General features: G+C 35.9%; 1 long non-coding RNA gene and 1 other non-coding gene across 3 annotated transcripts in view; one reads left to right on the plus strand and one right to left on the minus strand.

Annotated features, from left to right (window-relative positions):
- Positions 1 to 6329: 6329 nt before the first annotated feature.
- The window catches only part of LOC132597201 (uncharacterized), a 173686-nt gene continuing 158632 nt past the window's right edge, over positions 6330 to 21383 (minus strand). For both annotated transcript variants that reach the window (XR_009563616.1, XR_009563617.1), the window contains exon 3: positions 6330 to 6548. This is a non-coding gene — a long non-coding RNA (uncharacterized lncRNA). The remainder of the gene's footprint in view (positions 6549 to 21383) is intronic.
- On the plus strand, positions 11045 to 11147 carry LOC115857646 (U6 spliceosomal RNA). Its single transcript, XR_004041322.1, has one exon. It is a non-coding gene; the product is annotated as a U6 spliceosomal RNA (small nuclear RNA).

The following is a 21383-nucleotide window of genomic DNA, read 5'->3' on the forward strand; positions in this document are numbered from 1 at the left end:
TGGATAATCCATGTGTTCCTATGTCATTACATGGGCCCTGAAAAGCAGATAAGGAAGGCAGAAGGGTCAGAGATACACTGCAGAAGAGAAGTCAGGACAGATGAGGCAGAAATGGAGATTGGAAAGAACTTAAGCACCAGAAGGACTCAATCCATCATTACTGGCTGTGAGGACCGAGGCCAAGAACCAAGGAACGCAGGAGGCCCCTAGAAATTGAGTGTGATCCCCAGACACAGCCAGCAGAGAAACAGGGTCCTCCGTTCCACAGCTGCATGGAAATGAGTTCTGCCAACAATGTGAATCAGCCCTGGAGTCATCTTCCCCCAGAGCCTCCAGAAAGGAACACAGCCCTGCCCACAACTTCACATAGGCCTTGCAGACTTGGAGCAGAGGAGCCCACTGAGCCTGCTGGGCTTCTGATCTACAGAGCAATGAAATAATAAATCGGTGTTGCTGTAAGCCATTAAGTTTGTGGTAATTTGTTATGGCAGTAATAAAACACTAATAGGTGCTTTCTCTCTTAAAAAACTTAGATGATAAGGCAAGGCACCAGTATTTTTCAAAAGTTTCCTAGGTCACTGCTAATCAAACTTTAATGTGTATAGGAATTCTAGTCATCTTGTGAAAATGCAGTGCCCAGAGTACTATTATTTCGGGAAGCTCATCATTCTATATTAATTTCAAGACTGCAAATTGGTGGAGTGGATGTAGAAGCTGAGTGATATAGAAAGTGAAGGCAGAGGGGGGCAGAATACACCCTGATGGGTGTGGACACAACAAGCAAACCACAGCAGGTGGGATTTTTAAAAACTGAGCTGCAGGGTACAAGCAGAAATTCTAATTTTTGAGTCCTTTATTAGTTCATAGCACCACAGCTATTAGTTCATAGCAGTGGGAATAATGAGAAAATCTCACCATTGTAGGGCAAAAAAACAATAGATGAAGAATGGCCAGATTCTGTTGATGATCAGTAATGATGATGAGAAATGGATTTAACCAGCAGGCAGTTTCCTAATATGAAAAGCCATGGGAACTCCAGATACTTTATCTTAGCTAACTGTGAATTTGGATAGATGTTTCCTCATTTCCTAAAATAAGGAGAGGGGCAATGATAAAACACTAATGAAAAGGAAAGAAAGCATCACAACAATTGAGTAAAGGAGCACATCTCTGAAGACAATCTACTGCAGGAACCTGGAGAAAATTTAGAATAATATTTTGCATCCTCCCTGGGATACAAGAAGACATAAAATCTATTAAAAAAAAAGAAGAAGAGATGATAAGGAAATAAAAAACATCAAATTAAAAGGCTATATAGAGTGACTTCTGAGTGGAATAGTGACTGGAAAAGAGCATGAAGGGTATTTCTGAAGGCTGGTGATGTTCTGAATCTTGCACTTAGAGCTGGTTTCACAGGTGTGTGTATGATGTAAAAATTCATCAGGATGTATTTTTTGATACATATACTTTTCTGTATATATATTTTAGTTCAATAACAACATTTAAAGGGACAGAAATCACTAATGCATCAGCAGAGGATAAAAAGCAATAGGAAGAGATAAAAAGAAGGTTCAATGTGAAATGAAAAATTGCAATGAAACTAAAACTACAATAAGCAGAAATAAAACCTGAGTATGAAACATTGAATAGTAAAGTTGGTACTCAGAAATCTAATAAGTTATGTAAAGTAGTTAATTTGTAGAGTCCTTAGAACACAAAAAGCACATTAAGAGTTTATAAAAAAATTTAGAGGAAAGATGACATTAATAGTGAAGAATAAAGATGCAACCAGAAGTCCTAGGTCCTCCCAGGGAGGAAATTTGAAAAATTGAGGCATAAGTAGAAAGAACAGTTCAGAGTTTGAAAATACATTTGTTTTTGCCATTTTTAGAAAGCTACCTTAGCTTTAGTCCAAGGAAAATTGAAAAGATAGGTCAAACAAGATACATCCAAGAATGGAAAATTAAACAATATTACAATGTTAAATCATGCAAGCATTTAAGAGAAAAAAATGTAGTCCCACAAGAACAGGAATGTCTGTCGACTTAATTCTGCAGCATTTCCCCAGTGACAAGAAAAAGAGCCTGGCATATATGAGTTGCTCAATAAATATTTGTTGAATAAGTGAATAGCAAAAAGAAAACTATAATTTAAAAACTGCTTATCATAAAAAAGAAAGAAAACTTCAAATTTTTCTTCAGTAAAATAAATGTAGAAGAAAATAAAACTATATGCACTCACATTTGAGGCAGAAAAAGAAATCCCTTGGCAAGGAATTTCATATGCAGTTAAATTTCTCTTCAGAGATTAAGACAATATAGACACATTTTCAGATATAGAAAGATTCAGGAAATAGATCCCTTATCAGCCCTGCTTGAAAGAAAAATTTCTTGAAGGTGTATCCCAGCTTACTGAAAGATGATCAAGATAAGAGAGAGATGAGAACTCAAGCATGTTAAACATAGAGTTAAAGCTGATTAATAGTTTAATATATGGTGATAAAGTAAATATCAAGGGATTTCTTAAAATAAAAGATAGGTAATGTAAGAATGATGTTCTACCAATCACCTGAGTTCTATTTATATAGATAGATACTAAAAAGTGAGGAAAGGAAGTCATGGTAGAAGAATGAGAGAGAGTAAGAAGGAACTAAAGTGAAATCAATTCCTCATTTTCATTATGGAATATTTTTAAATGTATCATTTAATCCTTCTTTCAGAATTATAAAACACAGAGCTTGCTGTTGAAGTTACAGAAGAAAGTAAAAGCAAATAAAACATAATCCATACATAAAACGAAAAAAATAAAGATATAAGGTATATGGCATTTGAAAAGATGTTCAAATTAAGACCAAAATATTAGATATAATAATAATTGTGAGTAGGCTGAGCCACCCCCATAAAAGAACTTTTCACAGTGGGTATAAGCAAAATCAAACCGTATGCATCTTATAAAACAATGCATACGAATTAATGTGAGAAAAAAGAAGAAAGGCTAAGATATTGCTCAGCTAAACAGAGAGAAAGAGAATGGACAGGGGATATTAATTTATAAAATATACAAATCAAGGCAAAAAATCGTTAAATTTGAAAAGTTATTGACGAAAAGAGGCAACCATGAATATTTTAAAGACATATTAAATAACATGAAACTCAAGAACACATTGACAAGAAGCAATGGTACAAAACCTTAAGTTAAAAATAAAACGTTTCAGTTAACTTTGCACTCTGAAAATTAAACTCTGGCCCATGAAAAGTTTAGGGTTCCTTATGACCTGGTTCCTAAAGCAAACCTACCATTCTGGCTGATGGATCATCTGGCTGATGGACAGTTATCACTGTCACACCAGGCTTTGATATTCTATTACCTGGAACCTTCTTCAACGCATATTAATTTTTTTTTTTTTTTTTTTTTTTTTTTTTTTGTGGTACGCAGACCTCTCACTGTTGTGGCCTCTCCCGTTGCGGAGCACAGGCTCCGGACGCCTCTGCGGCACGTGGGATCTTCCCGGACCGGGGCACGAACCCGTGTCCCCTGCATCGGCAGGGGGACTCTCAACCACTGTGCCACCAGGGAAGCCCAATGCATATTAATTTGAAGCAAGGCTAATTTGCTACCTCTTTTAATCACTGGATACTCATGCCAGGCCTGACTCACCATCTACAGCTATGTCATTTTCCTTAGAAAAGGTTCAGCTCAGCCTTTTCTTCCCCTGTGACCTATGCACTGAACTTCCAGCCCGTCTCAAGCCTGAGTCTGCCTGTGTTATGATGCAGATACAAAAGGCTGGAGTTGTATATTTCTCAAAAGCAGATTTTGAGAGATGGGAAGAGCCAGCACAAAGGTAAAGAGGTGCAATAGTCCCAGAAAGTGAGTCTGATTGATAACAAAACACTGGAATTGCCAAAGATAAGTTACTTATAACAATAAAACTACTTTAAATTGAATAAGCCATAACTCCTGCCTTTAAGGAACTTCCAGAGAGGAAGCAAAAACACTTAACCTTATCACTTAAAGTTTATAAAATATTCTTATGTGCATAATCTCATCTTTCACAATAATCCTGCCAGATAGGTCAATAGCTCTTGTAGTTCCCATTTTACAGATGAGGAAACTCAAGCTCATAATGGCTGAGTGACTGACTATGATCACATGGCTAAGTGGCAGAGTCAGGAACTGGACCAGGTCTTCTATATTCAAATGTATCAATAGTACCCTATTGAGCCTTTCATAACAGTGGAAAAAATTCTTCTTCCTCTGCCACCTTAGGTTCTCCAGCTAGGACTCTGTAATTAGACTTCAAAAGACAGATTAATAAGAGAAAAACCATTTATTAACATGTGCATCTTGCATACACATGGGAGCATTTAGTGATGAGTGACTCAAAGGATGGTTAGAACCTGGGCTGATACAGTATCTTAACAAAAGAACAGATTTTAAGAAAAGTCAGAAGACAAAGGAAAAACACTTTGGGCATCTTAAGGTGGCAAATTGTGGGAAGACAAATACATTGGGAAAACAATTGTAGGTAAGGGCTAGTTTTAGCAAGGTCTGTTATGTAGATTACTCTGGTGCTGTATCTGGGCTGATAAGAGTCTAGGGTTGTCTTCAGCGATTAACTTCTGTCCCTTCTGGTAGAGAGGGGAGTGGAGACAACTTTACAAATGTATGTCCTGCTTTTAGGTAAATAGAGGGAGTGCAGAGAGCTTTTCTTGTATCTGCTTCTCAATTGCTTTCAGCTCAATATAATCCTTATGCCAAAGTGGTATGTTTTGGGATGGCATACTCTGCTACCCTTCACTTTTGTGCTACTTCTGAAATGTACCTCAGGTACACTGGTTGCGTCTTTAGTTCCTTCTTGACTTGCAAATCGACATTTGGAGGAAATTCAGTGGGTTTATGGCAGACTATTGCTATAGCAGTAACAGGTCACAGACTTTTAGCTTTGTGACAGCTCAAGTCAATGACAGGCACAATACCATGAAATATTCCTCCATTTTCTTAATAAAGGGCTTTGTCCTAAACTTTGGGGACCACAAGGAATCCCATGAAGATTCAGCCCAGATTAGGATGAGTCTGCCAGCCTCTGGAGAAGCAGAACAAATAGCTATGCCCTGACTCTGCTTCTGCTGGGAGGACCGACTCCGCCTGATCTCTGTCTAGTAGCGCAGCAGAAATATTAACTCTAGATTCCATTGCTGCCTCAATTCCCTGCCCTCAGTGTGTCAGCAGGAGCCTGGTAATGTGACGACGATGTTCTGTTCACATTTGGATGCTGAATAATTCTTAACTTTTTCAAATTAGGAACATTATTAGAAATTTAAAATAATTATATGTATTAGTGACTGAGCCCCAGTGAGTTGGCAGTTTCTAAGAATGTGGAAATGACAGATCTCTTGGAGATCTGATTCCCAATTAAGATCAGTCAATTCTCTTAAGCACTGACTCATTTGTAAATATCATCCAAAGTGGAAACTATTTAACTAGGAGTTTGAAATTCTAGAAAGGAAAGACATGAAAGAAATGAGCTCCAGCCAGGTTTTTTAACCTAACCAACAAATGCACTGTGTAAAGCACCTGGGATAATAATTAACTGGCTTTAATCTTTCTTTTCAGGTTTCTGATACCTGAATACATGTTAAATAGAGAAGGTTTTTTAATTTTTTAAGTTTTCTCCCTTCAGAGTTCTTTAAAATAATAGTCTTTCAGCTTTACTTAAAGGGCCAGGGGACTTTTTGAAAGAGATAAGACATCACTAAATTCTTTGTTTTTATCCCTAAGTAAAACAAATTGCCTAATTAATAAACATTTTAGATCAAGGACATGAAAGTAGCTCTGTTGAGCGCATAAAATATACTATAAAATATTTGTTCCAAACTACAGTGTTAATTATCTGAAAAAAAGAAACATTGATTATTGAATGTGATTTCTTCCTCTCACATATTCAAAGTAAATGCCCACATATTTTCCAAAAGAATATAATCTAGTGAGAGAAGATGGACAGATGAGAACAATCCTGCTGTTCCATTAAAGGCAGCTTCCACAGAAAAGGAAGGAGCAATTCTTCTAGACCTCCTGTGACAATATATGGAGTCAAAATAATTTTGAGAATGTTCTCTTCCCTTTATTCTCCATTACTGGGCTTAGATCCAGGCAAGAGGCCCTGCTTTGAGCCCTACACTTTAGGGAGGGCCGTGACTGCAATGTACAACAGAAATGTACCAACATATAGCACGATTCTTGCAACTAATGCTGCTCAGACCCCAGTGAAGTGCTCCTCTACATCTCTTCCCCATGTCCTCAAAACGAAAAGCCGTTATACCTGAATTCCATGAGTGAGTGCTGTGCTGCAGGCACAGGGGACAGACACTGCTTCAGAGAACCAGGAAGAGTTGAGTGGTGGCTGCCCTCAGGTGAAAGAAAAGACAAATTCATCCTTCTTCTCAGAGAGCTTGAATGCTCTAGATAATGAAGAATCAGTGTCCAAGTAGTGCCAAATGTCCATTTTTCAGCCTCTCTCGGTGTTCCAAATCATGTTTCTGAAATTACTGACAAATTAACATGACATTTGCAACAGGTGCACATAGTGGTTGAAAAACATTTTGCAATATTAGACAATTTATGTTGTTATAATTTTGCATATGCATGTGGAGATACCGATTCTTTACCTTGGAAAATAGAATTGCCAATAGTTTCATTTTTATAAAAGTATTTTACAAGAGTAAATTTTGTAATTAAATTCTAAAATTCAGATGTTAAAATTGTTTTGACTTAAAATTCTAATACACGTTAAATATGATTTAGTCTTTGACTTTAATAGAGATTTTAAATAGTTTGTGGTAAAGAGCTACTTTGAAAACATAAAAATTCTTTGAAATTTTCACTTTCTTTCATTGATCTAATTCACATCTTGAAGAAAAGTTATTCATATTCTGTACACTTTTAATGAAACTATGTTGTTATTTTCTAATCTTTCAGATCAATGTGAATTAATACATCAAATTATGGTTGAAGTAGAAGATACAATGGGGCTGGGAAAAGAAAAACTATTGTAAAGAAAAAATTTTAAACCTCAAAGAAATAATCTGTTGAACTTTTGAATAGCTGAATACAATGAAAATTAAGACCTTGTAAATGAACCACATAACATATTTCAGCAGGACATTACAAAATCTTTATTTCTTATTTAAAAAATTATGGATCAAAATGAGCAAAAAATTACTCTCATCAAATAAACAACTTGAATAGATCAAGTGATTTCTTCAATAAATATTTTAATTGCTGATCAGAATAGTGGGAAATAAAAATAATTGCTCATATCAAATTTCCAACTCGGGAGCAACAAATGCAACTCTGGCCTGCCCAATAAAATGAATTACATTTATGAAATTTAAAAAGTGGATAAAAATACAAAACTGGGGAGCTTTACTATGATTATTAGAAAATTACCATCACCATACATTTGGAATACTTTCTAGAAACACACAACTTGCTTCAAATCATTCATTTTGATTTTTCATTTGACAAGCATTGCAGAAAACGTTGCTTGACACCACACGTTTTTTCAAATGGGCAAAGAGAGTATAAACTGCCCTTTCTATTCTAAGTGCAAAGACAAAGTATTTTATTATTACTCTTCCATGTTCCACAACCAATCTTCCGAGATCAGTTTTGACCAATGTAATATCTGTGACTGAAAACATTTAGGTTCTTGATAGCACATACACACACACACACACACACACACACACACACACCACAAAACATAAAACATCATTTGTACCCACAAAAGTAAACATGCAATTACTAGAACTGAAACTATTTGAATAAATAGCAAACAAAAAATAGTTTTAAATAAAGACAAGTAAATGGTAATACTACAGAACACTGGAATGGCATTTTGTGGCACATTTATTTTGTGACCCTGTTAGTACAATACTACAAAAAAATCTAGATTTTGTAGAAGTCATTTCAAACAGTGATACTAGAATGGCCAAATATGTAAAACAGTTTTAAAAATATTGTAATAAATGTCACTACTTAGGATTGACTGCTTAGCAAATACTCTTAATTAAGAATTGCCAATGCTTATTGATGGAATTGGTTCATTTTTTCTTTTCTTCCCTAGGACTGGCTTTGTGAATTATGAAAGTTAAGATATATACCTTTAAGATGTATCATTCGGTAAGAAAATAACAAGCCATTATCGGTAGTCTAATTATATAATTGCATTATTTATGGTCACTGTGAAATGTATTTTATGGAGTTAAAAATCAGCATATAGGATTTGATAGTATATTTATCACATTTGGGGAAAAAAAGCAGAATATTTCAGTCCTTTATTTAAAAAGATGTCTAATCAATTCACAAGAAATCTATAAAAATAACATTTAAACATCTGAATAAAGGCTCACTTTACACATGAGAAATGCAAATTAAAACTACACTAAGATGCCACCCCTCACCTGTCAGATTGGTAGAAATTAAAAAGAATAGCAACACACTTTTGCAGGGCTGTGGGGACATAGGCGCTCTCACATATTTGCTGGTGCAAAAGAAAATTGACACAACCCTTTGGGGACGAAATTCAGCAATATCTAAAGCACTTACACATGTGTTTACATTTTGACGCAGTGATACCACTTCCAGGAACTTTTCCTGAAGATAATAATAATAATATGAAATACGTATACACAAGATTGTTTTCACTGTCATTGAAAAATATTGAAAACATCCTAAATGCCATCCATAAGATAGTTGTTGAATAAACTATGGAACATCCACACAATGGACATTCTTTTATTTAAAAAGAATGGGGAAGATGTTTATGAACTAATAGACAGGGATTTTCAGGATATTGTTAAGCACAGCATTATGTCAGGCAGATGTTTGTGGTTTAAAGCTTTCGTAAAATGTTTTTGTTATGGTTACTTTTCCCATTCTTCGTAAATACTCTTTTTTAAAACTAATTTTGTCTTCATAATTATGTTTTCTTTTTCTTAAACAAACAAAAAGTCTCCTGATTTCTATAAACTTCTGGTTATACAAAACCAGCATTTTCTTCAGACTTGTGGACTATGGTATGTAAGTAAAACATGTATTGTCTTTTACTTGATTTTTCTGATAGGTTTTTCACCAAAATTACTCCAAAGCATTTTTCTAAAGCAGCAGTTCTCAAACCTACCTGAGCATCACAATCAGCTGTGGACCTTTAGGGTAACTGAGATTCCTGAGCAACACATAAGTCTAGGTGCTGCTCAGGAACCTGTGTTGTCTGAAAGCCCTGTAGCTGATCCTGAGACTCACTTGGGTTTGGGAACCTCCACTAACATGTTTACAAAATAAGAAAGAATAAAATTATTTTTGCTCTGTATTTTTTTATCTAGTAGTTTGTGGTAATTATCAATAACTTTTTAATCAGAGCTTAACTAATTGGCCAAAAGTGTCTCATCCTGAAATTGGGCGATTTTAAAAACAAAATAAACACTAGTGAAGAATTCTGCTTGCTTCACACAGCAGTTTAGTTGAATGATACCTGGACTAAAAGCCAGTCCCCAGGAATTGATTCCTGCCTCTGATACATTCCTGGCCTGCGAGTTGGCAAGGCAGTTAATGTCAGTATCTGGTTTCTCTTTTGTAAAATGTGTACAGGTTGGTCTTTTTCACGTAGCGCTGAGAATCAACGAAGATACATGATATAAAGTGTTCTTGTACACTAGTAAGTATTATAATTCTGAATATAGTTCTCATTATGTTTGAAAGCCTGTGTATTTATTATATTTTTTAAAAGTTTAATTGTATATTTAGACTGTGCTCTTTTTATATATTAACATCTATCATCTATCTATCTATCATATAACTATCTCTTTCCATTCATTCATCTATTCCACCACCTTCCCTGTGAATTAAAACAAAACATGAACTTTGGTTGCTTGGGAATACCACGTTTGCCTGTATTAATGCCAGTGTCAGCATCAGGCAACTCACAGAGGATCTGAGGTGGAGTCATATACTGAACATCTAAGGCAACATAGAAATAACTCTCCTGGTGATGAACAGGAGTTCCAGACTTCTTTAAAAGACAGACGAATGATTATGTTCCATATGATCTAATATAAACATTTACATCTATTAAGCATATATCTTTCATAAATTCTGGCAGAACCAAATACAATTCACAAACAGTTATTATATAATTGCCTTATTTTCTGATGCATATTGCATACCATTATTTCAGAAAACATACCAAGTAAAATCATATTTATCTTAGATAAATGCATCCTGTATATTTTCAATAAAGTGAGAGAAGTCACCACAATAACTTAAAAACCACATATGGCTGAGAAAAATGCCAAAGGGGGGAGAATTAATTTTGATTTTGGTGGTATGTTTCCTGAGCTGGAACAGAACCCTGAATTGCTGGTGGCATTCACACCTCTTCATTACTGCTGTTAGCAATTCTTTATCTACTTCTGGAGTCTGTAAAAGCTGAGTGTATCAGAGAGATGCCAAATTCATATATAACTCCTGATACAGTGTTATGAAAATGATTCATTAATAAGCAATATTCAGACCTCTGTGATGAACTGTGGAGTCCAAATCAATTCACAGGGGACATTTCTCAATCTTTTTTCTTTTCACATTCTCTTATTTTGAATACATTCAAAGTAAAATCATGGCTACTGTAATTCTGTAGCAACTTTCAAGCTGAGAACATTGTGTTAACTTATCATACAATCATACTCTGTATTCTGGTCCTTAGACAGGTGGCTTTCACATCTTTTTGATTGAAAGCAACTGTAAGAAATATATTTCATGCCCTGACGTGGCACACTCACCACCCTCCCTTGCAGCAAACACATACAGTTAAGAAACAAAATTTTTGAAATAATACACTTACTTATTATTACCATTTTTACTTGTTCTATTTTCCTCTATTCTGTGTCTTTGTAAAATACTGGTCACTCAATTAAATTGATATAATGTTCCACCAACATGCAGCTGAAAAAAAACTGCCTTATTGGTACTGTCCAAAACTACTTGGAGTTCTGAGCTTGGCAACAGCACACTAAAATTGGAACAACTGGAGATTAGCATGGCACCTGGGCAAGGATGACACACACATTTGTAAAGAATTCCATATTTTTAAAAAAGTCACTTGGGGAATTGTCCAATCATGGATGAATGGACAAGCAAAATGTAATATATACAAACAATGGAATATTATTTAGCCTTTAACAGGAAGGAAATGTTGACACCTGCTAAGACATGAAGGAATCTTGGAAACATTATGCTAAGTGGAATCAGCCAGTCACAAAAGAACAAATACTTTATGATTCCACCTGTATAAGATAGCTAGAGTAATCAAATTCATAGAGACAAAAAATAGAATAATAGTTGCCAGGGCCGGAGGAAGGACGAATCAAGAGGTATTATTTCATGGGTATAGAGTTTCAGTTTTGCAAGATGAATAGAGTTCTTCGGTTGGATGGTGGAATAGTTGCATGAAAATGTGAATGTACCTAATGCCACTGAACTTTACACTTAAAAATGGTTCAAATGGTAAGTTTTATGTTATGTATACTTTACCACAATTACAAAAACATCACTGGACAACACAAATTTCATTGATATATTTCAGATTGATTGAATCAGAGGTTGGGATCCTGAATCTGGGAATTTTTAAGAGCTATCCAGGTGAATTTGGTGCAAAGTGGTTTGGAAATCACTGCTTTAGAATATAACTATGACTTTCCCTCCTAACACCCACATTCTTTTGCCATTTCTCTGAGAGAAACAAGAAGTGTGTGGTGAGACCCGGCAGATCCTAATTTTACTCCTGATCAGGATTTTTTTTTTTTTTTTTTTTTTTGGTACGCGGGCCTCTCACTGTCGCGGCCTCTCCCACTGCGGAGCATAGGCTCCAGACGCGCAGGCTCAGCGGCCATGGCTCACGGGCCCAGCCGCTCCGCGGCATGTGGGATCTTCCCGGACCGGGGCACGAACCCGTGTCCCCTGCATCAGCAGGCAGACTCTCAACCACTATGCCACGAGGGAAGCCCGGGATTATTTTTTTAAAAAGATTAAAATTTACCCTCCCAAAGACCTCACCTCCAAATAGTATTAGGATTGGTCATTAGGATTTAACATATGAACTTTGGGAAGACACAATCATTCAGAACATAGCAGCTATCTTTTTTTGTGTGTTTTATATACCAAGTCCTGTACATACATTAATTTATCTAACATGGCAGTGTCCCATTTAGGATTTTTATTTTATTGATGAGGCAACAGAAGCTCAGAAAAGTTAATACCTTGCCCAATGTCTGAAAGCCCATACCTGATGGAAACTACATCTATCTGGCCCCCAAACTTTTAGTCTTTTCAACACTATCCTCCTTCTCTGCACAATTTTATTCCATTTTTCCACAGCACAGTGGAGGAGACCTCATTATTGTCATTTTAAAAATAAGAAAAGAACCTCAGGGAGATGACTTTATGAAGGTCACCCAGGAAGGCTTCCACGTTTTGATTCGATTTTCACCCATAAAATAGAGCAATTTTACCTCTGAGAAATATATTGAAGAAATCAAATAAAACTGAATGTCATAAAAATAATGCGAGAAGAGTAAAATCTTGATTAATACGGAAGTGCCAGGCAGCTACGGTTAATTGAAGGTTAACTAGAGGCTTCTTTTTGTTTTAACCTTTAATGCTGAAAATCCTTTCAGAATAGATTTAGCCACATCCTGGTTTATGTAAGTTTAGTGCAATGAACACAGTTAAATCTTTCTTTGAGTGTTTTCTTTTTCTTTTTTTTAACTTCTGTATATCCTTGTAGATGTGGATCATATAGGAAATTGATTTGAATTTTTATGGAGGCCAGGAAAAAAACTAAAATTGGCTCTTTAGACCAAGTCTTTCATAGGACCTCATATGGTCTCTTGCTTTAAAATAAAGCACCAAAACAGTTCCAGGTCTAGTTCATTTTTTTGTTTTTGCTGTTTGTCTGTTGTTGTTTTTTTTCCTTTGGAAGGTGTTTTTTTTTGGGGGGGGGGTTTGTTTGCTTTTTCTTTTTTGTGAGACTGATTCAAGGAGGTTGGTCTGTGGAAGACAATTATACAATTGAATAGTACTTTAAGCTCCTCTCCCTCCAAATGGAATATTAGGCTGAAGAACTATTACCATTTTTTCTGCTTATACAGGATATTCCCTTATATCGAGGAAAAAATGTATTTACAATTCTATAGATTGTTCAGAGATAATAAAACTCTGAACTTTTTCATTTATTAGGAAAAATATAAAGGTGCGGTTTTCTCACAGAAGCCAGTGAAGTCCCACTCTGAACAGTTGACCTCAATCTCCCTTTGCCTAGACTGACACCCATCATCCTTCCCTGTATGCATTATCCAGCGCCTTTACTATTTTCATTGAAATGCATTTATTGAAACAGAGGGATGAATAATTTGATGTGGGAAAGAGTGAAGACAGAATCAAAGAGACACACACCAGAAATGGCTACTACAAGTGCTTTGGGTGTCTTTATTGGCTGGTCAACACTATAGATTTTATAGATTAGCAAAATAAATTTAGAAATAGATTTTATTGTTTAAATTAGTGATTTTCAAAATAGAGACTAAAATAGTTTTTAAAAATTAATAGAAAATTGGGGCCTTTCTAGGAGTTAATCTGCGGCAAGTATTTCTGGTTACAAAAGAACGTTTAATTTATACACTTTTATTCTTATAAAAGATGCTAGTAGAGGAAAATAAAATACCAAACATCAATAAATGTTATGTTGGCAAATATAGAAAAATAAAAATATAAAATATTTTAGAAACATTTACTCTGCCATAAGACTATAGTTTAAAAGTCTAACCAAACATTTCCCTTTAAGAAGGGCCCCCTACGTTTGATTACTACAGAGGCCTCTGTCTAAACACTAGTTTGGAAGACTACTGTTGACCCAGGTCTGACAAGGTAGTCAGCTGAATCCTACTGCTATAATATTGCATTGTCTAGTGAATGTTTCATCCTAGGTATAGTCTTAGCACCCTAAAGGAAAAACATAAAGCCAAGGAGTGGTAGAGTTTATAGGACAGTTTTGTGTATGCTGGCTACTAAATGACTATATTTGCAGAAGAATTTCATTTTTAATTACTTAGAAAGTTTGCTTTCTTTACTTAGAAAGATGCCACGAAAGCAGTATATAACCTTCTCCTGCTTACAACTATTGGCTATTGATTTCTACCCAAAGAAGCCTAAATACTTGTATATCCAGATTGGTTTAGGTCAGTTTATAACATGATACATCAAAATAAAGCTTGAGTGAGATTCCTAAGGATATTCAGCCAGTGCATAGACTGAAAGATCAATAACATCCTTTCTACTTTAAAGACACAGAACTCTTCCTATGAGCCTACATTCGGAACATTCCTAGAAAAGGAATCAGTTCTCTGGAACATTTTGGTGATTAGAAATGACTTTGCCAAGAAGAATTTGCTCACACCTGTGTTCTTGGATTGATGGTTCTTTTATAGAAATTGTTTTTGCTATAACACAAGTAGACCTTAAATGAGAACATAGAAAGCACGATGAGAACATAGTCCCAGCATTTTATATGGAAGGGGTTGTAAGTAGGGAGTACACCTGAAGGGGCAGCGATTGAGTCTGGCTACCAGAAAAGAAGCTGAAGGCTGTCCCAGTCAGTGTGAAAAGTAACCTGAAGTTCTCATGCATATGATCTTCTTAGAGAAGAAGTAGGACCACCCTCTTTTCCCCTCTACATAGCCCTCTCAGCCTTCCTGCTGCAATTCAGAATCTCTGCTTTCAGGCTGAGCTTAATGTTTACCTGAGTCTTGCATTACAAGATTTAAAAATTGTTGGGGAGATGCCAAATGATCTAGCAGAGAGATCCACAACAAGACACATAATTCAAACAGGTTTGACAGACATAGGATTCATATTTCTAGTATATTGCCTGGAAAGTCAATTGCCTTTCATGTCTAGTTGCAAAGAGTTAACAATCCATGTAAAACCCAAAACTTACATTTTCAGCAGAAAATCTGGCTCCATGTTTGTGAGAGTTATTTATGTTATTAAGAGGGCTAAATGTCACTTATACATATCACCACATTTGTGGAGATGGATATCAGATATCTTAATCTTCAAAGCTGTTATATATTGTGGTTGGAGACATATTCTATCAAACTACTCCTTTTTCTAACACTTGCCAAGGTGATGACAGAGAGAGAGTTGCCTAACCTGATGAAATTTCATTTCCCAAATTCTTCTATCTCATCTAAGTTAGTTTGGGTCAGCATCTATCTTTCCTGCTTTCTTCCATCTGTTCTATTTTCACACTTGTCTAATTTATCATTTGATTGATACTCTAGCTATCTACCATATTGTTCAAAAGACAAAGAGAACATTATATCTTTAGAATTTTAATAAAATAAATTTAAGTGATTTTAGTCTCAGTGCCTTTCCCAGCCCACAACCTTACTCTACCTTTACTATGAGCCAGTTGCTCCATAGCTACTGGAAAGACAGTAAAATAAAAGGGTAGTACAAGCTTGAGGAGGGGGCTAGGGAAATAGTGAAAGTTTGTTATGCACCTCCCACTATAATGGCATTAGCTGAAAGCTTACTTTTCCTTGAAGATGTTGAAAGATCCGAACAGCACTCCTTCCCTAACCCTGAGAAAAGCTATATAATATACAAAATAATCATTTTTCTTGAGCTCATTAGAGAGCTGAAGTCACAAGACAATCAAGTAAACTGAATTCTAAATAAGGACAAGCCTCATCCAAAAGAAGCCAAGACATACAAACTTATTCACCTCAGGCAGAGTATGGGACATACATCAAACAAGTGGGTAAAAAGAAATCAGCTAAAGTTAACAAATTCTTAATACCAAGTGTGACTCTGCATTTCAGTTAAGAATAGCTGGTGGAGTGAGACACAAGGGGAGTTCACACCCACTCATACCCTCTTTTCCACAGACCTCCATCAGGGGCTTACAAAAAAAATGGAGGCAGCGCAAGTGATGAGGTGAGCCCCGGCAGTGGCACAGATGTGAAGGCGGTGAACAGCAGCTGCTAATGACCAGGCTAAGGCTGTGCCTACTTCTCTGAAGTGTTCTTTCCTACAAAACAAAAGCCTTAATCTGCTATTGTGGGGAAATAAACTCTCTCCTCCCAGGGCATGAGTAGAGATTCATTGCTTCTGAGGTAGGAATAGATGTAAAACCTGTCTGCCTCTGGGAAAGGGGTAGGGGAGCCTATCATCCTAAGGACACAACCAGAGATCCATTCTTGCTGAGTTAGAAGTAGAAGCAAAACTCCTTCTCCTTGAACCTAGCATCCTACACTCTTCAAACAAGAGATCTGCTATTACTGCAGGAAAGGTAGAAAACCTCTGCCTAAGAATACTGAAGAAAGGAGCAGGAATGGAGAAAAGGCCAAACCACAGAGACCCAGGCACACAAACCCACCTAAAACTGACCAGGAAAGTAAAATGCCCTACCCCCACGAGAAATCTCATGGCAGGGACTACCAAAACCTGAGACTAGAATTTGGACACTGAGAAAGAACTTCCAACTTCCCAGGTACCACCCTAAATACAAGCTAATGGAAGCCAAACACTGGAAGAACTGAAGCCTGTACTATACCAGGAACAGGTTTACCAAGCCCAGCTCAGCTATGGAAATCCACTCCCCACACCTAGAGCTTTACTGAAAAAGAGTCAAGTAAAGAGGGGTGGGGGGAGGGGGGCTTTACCATTTACTGGCATATATGCTATTTATCTCAGATTCTATACTTCTTTTTAACAACGTTAATCATTTAGTCAAAAAATATAAGACACACACTGAAACAAGAAAAAATCCATTTCAATAGTTAAAGCAATTAATAGAACCAGAGGAATGACTCAGATATTTGAACAACCAGGTGGGTCTTTAAAATAGTCACGATTAATATGTTAAAGTATCTAGTAGGAAAGATAGATCACATACAGGAACAGATAAAAATTATAGCAGAGAGAAAGAAATTAGTTTTTAAAAGTTGAGTACATGCTAGTAAAAAGAAAGAACCATCAAAGATGAAGATTTCCTTCACTGAACTTATCAGAAGACCAGATACTACTGAAAAATAACCAGTGAATGAGAAGATAGGTAAATAAAAATATCCAAAATGAAAGGTAAATAGAAGCAACAGAGAGAGAGGGAAAGAAAGAGAGAAAGAAAGAAAGAAAGAAGGAAGGAAGGAAAGCAAGCAAGCAAGAAAGAAAGGAAAAAAGAAAGGGGAAGGAAAAACAAGAGGGAGGAAGAAACAGGAATGGAAGGAAAGAAGAAAAGAAAAAAGAGAGAAAGAGAAAAGAGTATCCAACAGCTGTGGTACCATATCCATTGGCCTAATATGCATGTGTCATGCACCTTCTCCCAAAAGAAGAAGAGAGACAGAGTGTGGTAGAAGACATAAAGAGGTAATGAGAATTTTTCAAGATTAAAGGAAGAAGACAAACCACAGATCTAAGGATCAGAGGACACACGCGCGCGCACACACACACACACACACACACACACACACACATATATAAGAGTCAAACTGCTTAAAACCAAAGAAAAAGAAAATATCTTGAAGGCAGAGAAAAGAGAAACATTACATGCAAAGAAACAAAGATAAGAATATAGCAAAGCAGAAGGCAATGGAGTGACATCTTAAAAGTGTTTAAAGATATAGAAATTGTCAATCCAGAATTGTACACCCAATAAAACTACCTTTCAAAAGTAAGGCAAAACAAGTTTTTTTCTTTTCATATCAATGACTGCAGAGATAATTCTTTGCCAGCAGAACTGTGCTAGAAGAAGCATTAAAGGAAGTTCTTCAGGCAGAAGTTTTGGTTCTATAAAAAACTAGATCTATACAAAGTAAAGAGGAGTACTAAAAATGGTAAAAATGAGCATAAATATAAAACATTTTTATTTTTTCAATTTAGAAGCTAGTTGAAGATAATATTTGACAAGGGCCAGGAATACTCAATGGAAAAAGGATAGTTTCTTCAATAAATGGTGTTGAGAAAACTGTATATTCACAAGCAGAATAATGAAATTGGACCCCTATCTTAAACCACTCATAAAAATTAGCTTGAAATAGGTTGAAGACTTAAACATGAGACCTGAAACCATAAAACTACTAGAACAAAGCACAGGGAAAATGCTTCTCAAGATGCATCTAGGCAAAAATTTTTGATATGACAAAAAAGCACAAGACACAAAAGTAAACAAGTAGGACTACATCAAACTAGAAAGCTTCTGCACAGCAAAAGGAACAATCAACAAAATAAAAAGGCAAAATAAGAAGTGGGAGAAAATATCTGCAAACCTTGTACCTGATAAGGGGTTAATATCAAAAGTATATAAGAAACTCATACAACTAAATAGCAAACAGACAAGCAAATAAACAAAACAACAACAATAATCCAATTACAAAACAGGCTGAAGAGCTAAATAGACATTTTTCCGAAGAAGATATACAAATGACCAAAAGGTACATGAAGAGATGCTCAACATCGCTAATCATCAGGGAAATGCAAATTGAAACCACAATGAGATGGGCTTCTCTGGTGGCACAGTGGTTAAGGATCTGCCAGGCAATGCAGGGGACATGGGTTTGAGCCCTGGTCTGGGAAGATCCCACTTGCCATGGAGCAGCTGAGCCCGAGAGCCACAACTACTGAGCCTGCGCTCTAGAGCCCGTGAGCCACAACTACTGAAGCCCACGCACCTAGAGCCCATGCCTCTCAACAAGAGAAGCCACCACAATGAGAAGCCCGTGCACCGCAACGAAGAGTAGCCCCCGCTCTCCACAACTAGAGAAAGCTCACATGGAATAATGAAGACCCAATGCAGCCAAAAATAAAAATAAATAAATAAATAAAATTAAAGCAAAAAAAAAAACAACCCACAATGAGATATCACTTCATGTCTCTTAGAATGGCTATTATCAAAAAGAGAGAGAGAAAGAGAAAGAGATAACAAGTGTTGCTGAGGATGTGGAGAAAAGGGAACTCTTGTGCACTGTTGGTGGGAATGGAACTATGGAAAACAGTATGAAGGTTCTTCAAAAAATTAAACGTAGAACTACCACATGATCCAGCAGTCCCACTTCTGGGTAAATATCCAGTGGAAATAAAATGAGGATCTTGAAGAGCTGTCTGCACTCCCATGTTCACTGAAGCTTTATTCACAATAGCCAAGACACTAAAACAACTTAAGTGTCCATCACTGGAAGAATGGATAAAGAAGATGTAGTATATAATATATATACTATATATATAATGGAATATTATTCAGCCATGAGAAAGAAGGAAATCCTGCCATTTGTGATATGGATGAAACTTGAGGGCATTATGCTAAGTGAATTAAGTCAGACAGAGAAAGACAAATACTGTATTCTATTACTTACATGTGGAATCTAAAAAAAGCTGAGCTCCTAGAAACAGAGAGTAGAATGGTGGTAGCCAGGGACTGGGGGGTAGGGGTGGAGAATAGGGAGATGTCAGTCAAAGGGTACAAACTTCCAGTTATAAGATGAATAAGTTGTTTTACGGCATAGTGACTATAGTTAATATTATTTTACTATATACTTGAAAGTTGCTAAGAGTAGACCTTAAACGTTCTCACTATAAAAAAGTAATTATGTGAGGAAATAGAGGTGTTAACTAACCCTACTCTGGTAATCATTTCTCAATATAAAAGTGTATCAAAAAAAGTGTATCAAATCATCACAATGTACACCTTCAACTTATACAATTTTTTATGTCAATTATATCTCAATAAAGCTGGAAAAAATCAGCTACAAAACTGTATGTGTTAACAAACAGTAAATGATATATGAGGTGCTGGAAAGAGTGTATAGTGTACTCTTTCGAGAATCTTGGCTGTAAAATAAAGGAAAAAGTTAGGTGAACTAGAATGAGACAATGAATCAATTACCTTTTTTGGCTTTAGTTAAGGAGAAATTTGAATATGTTGAAGACAGTTGATGAAAATTTTAGTAAGAAGAAATAAAGATGGGAGAGAAAATGTGCTGGGGCTACTTTTAGTGGGAAGAAATGTGATTCAGACCCATATGGAGGAATTAGTCTAACACTGATGGACAGACACCTCTTCAGTAGAAACAGAGCAAAAGCAGTAAGCGTGGGTATGAACTCAGATGACTGTAACTGTTTATTGTAAATTTTTATAGGGTTGAGTATTTAGATAGTGTCCTGCTGCCTCCTTAAAGTTTTGATTTTAAATGTTCCATAGCTTTTATAAAGTAAGTTCTGAAGAGCTGAAAGCAAAATGGAGGATTTGCTGAGTAACAGTTGCATAATAATATAATAATAAAAATAATGGCAGGCATTCCATTCTCAGAAGCCAAAGAGGAGAATGAGTACCCTTTATATCATCTGACACCTATTGGAACCAGAAATATAATATTTATCTGACGAATACATTTTTGTAATTAAAATATTCTTGAAAAAAATAAATGGTCTTATGTACTTTGAGGGTCAACATCATAATGGAAAAAAAATCTACATTTTATTCTGAGTTTTAAAGTCTGTCTTCCCAATCGAATAAGATGCTTGTGGCTAAGATGTGTTAATAAAAATATCCCAGAACTCTACTCTGTAATATGTATTTTTAATCACTTTCTCCAGATAACTTAATTTCTTTCTCAGATTTTTAAAATGAAGAATGACACGTCATTGTTATGACACAATGAGGTAAGATTTCAAAGTGTGAGTGGGTGTTAGGCAGAAGAATACTGCTAACAAATTAAAAAAATGTAGGTTGGAGTCCCACATACCATTTTAAAAAACAGTCATGTCTATTCCTCTCAATCACTTATTGCTAAAAATAAAATATCACAGGATATAAAGTGTCAAAGAGGCAGTCAAGAGACTTCCTTCACATTTTTCATTGCATAAAATTAATTGGTTCAATTGAAGTTGGAGGATTGTCTGGGGGTTTCTGATAAATGCTCTTTAAAAACCTTGTAGCAGTAGGTTTTGAAGTGAGAGGGAAATCTATTTATTAGTACAAGATGTTCCATTGGAGGCATTTGTAATTTGGTCAAACTAATTCTAGAAATAAATGTTCCCATCAGAAGTTGCATGCATTGCCAATAAAATAAATGTGAGATAGAACTAGTGCACAGAGAGAATGTTGCTCTTAGCGGAAATATAAATCTTTTTTTTTTTTTTTAGGTGAGATCAAAAACTCTAAGTAAATCTATTTTCCTTGTTATGGTGCAGAGTACATATAAGGCTCTCATCCTGGTCTCAGAGTCTCCGTTAAGGGGCACAGTCCTTAGTGTCATATTGTTTTTCTTGTG

The sequence above is a fragment of the Globicephala melas genome, chromosome 4 (assembly GCF_963455315.2).
Source record: "Globicephala melas chromosome 4, mGloMel1.2, whole genome shotgun sequence".
Lineage (NCBI taxonomy): Eukaryota > Metazoa > Chordata > Mammalia > Artiodactyla > Delphinidae > Globicephala > Globicephala melas.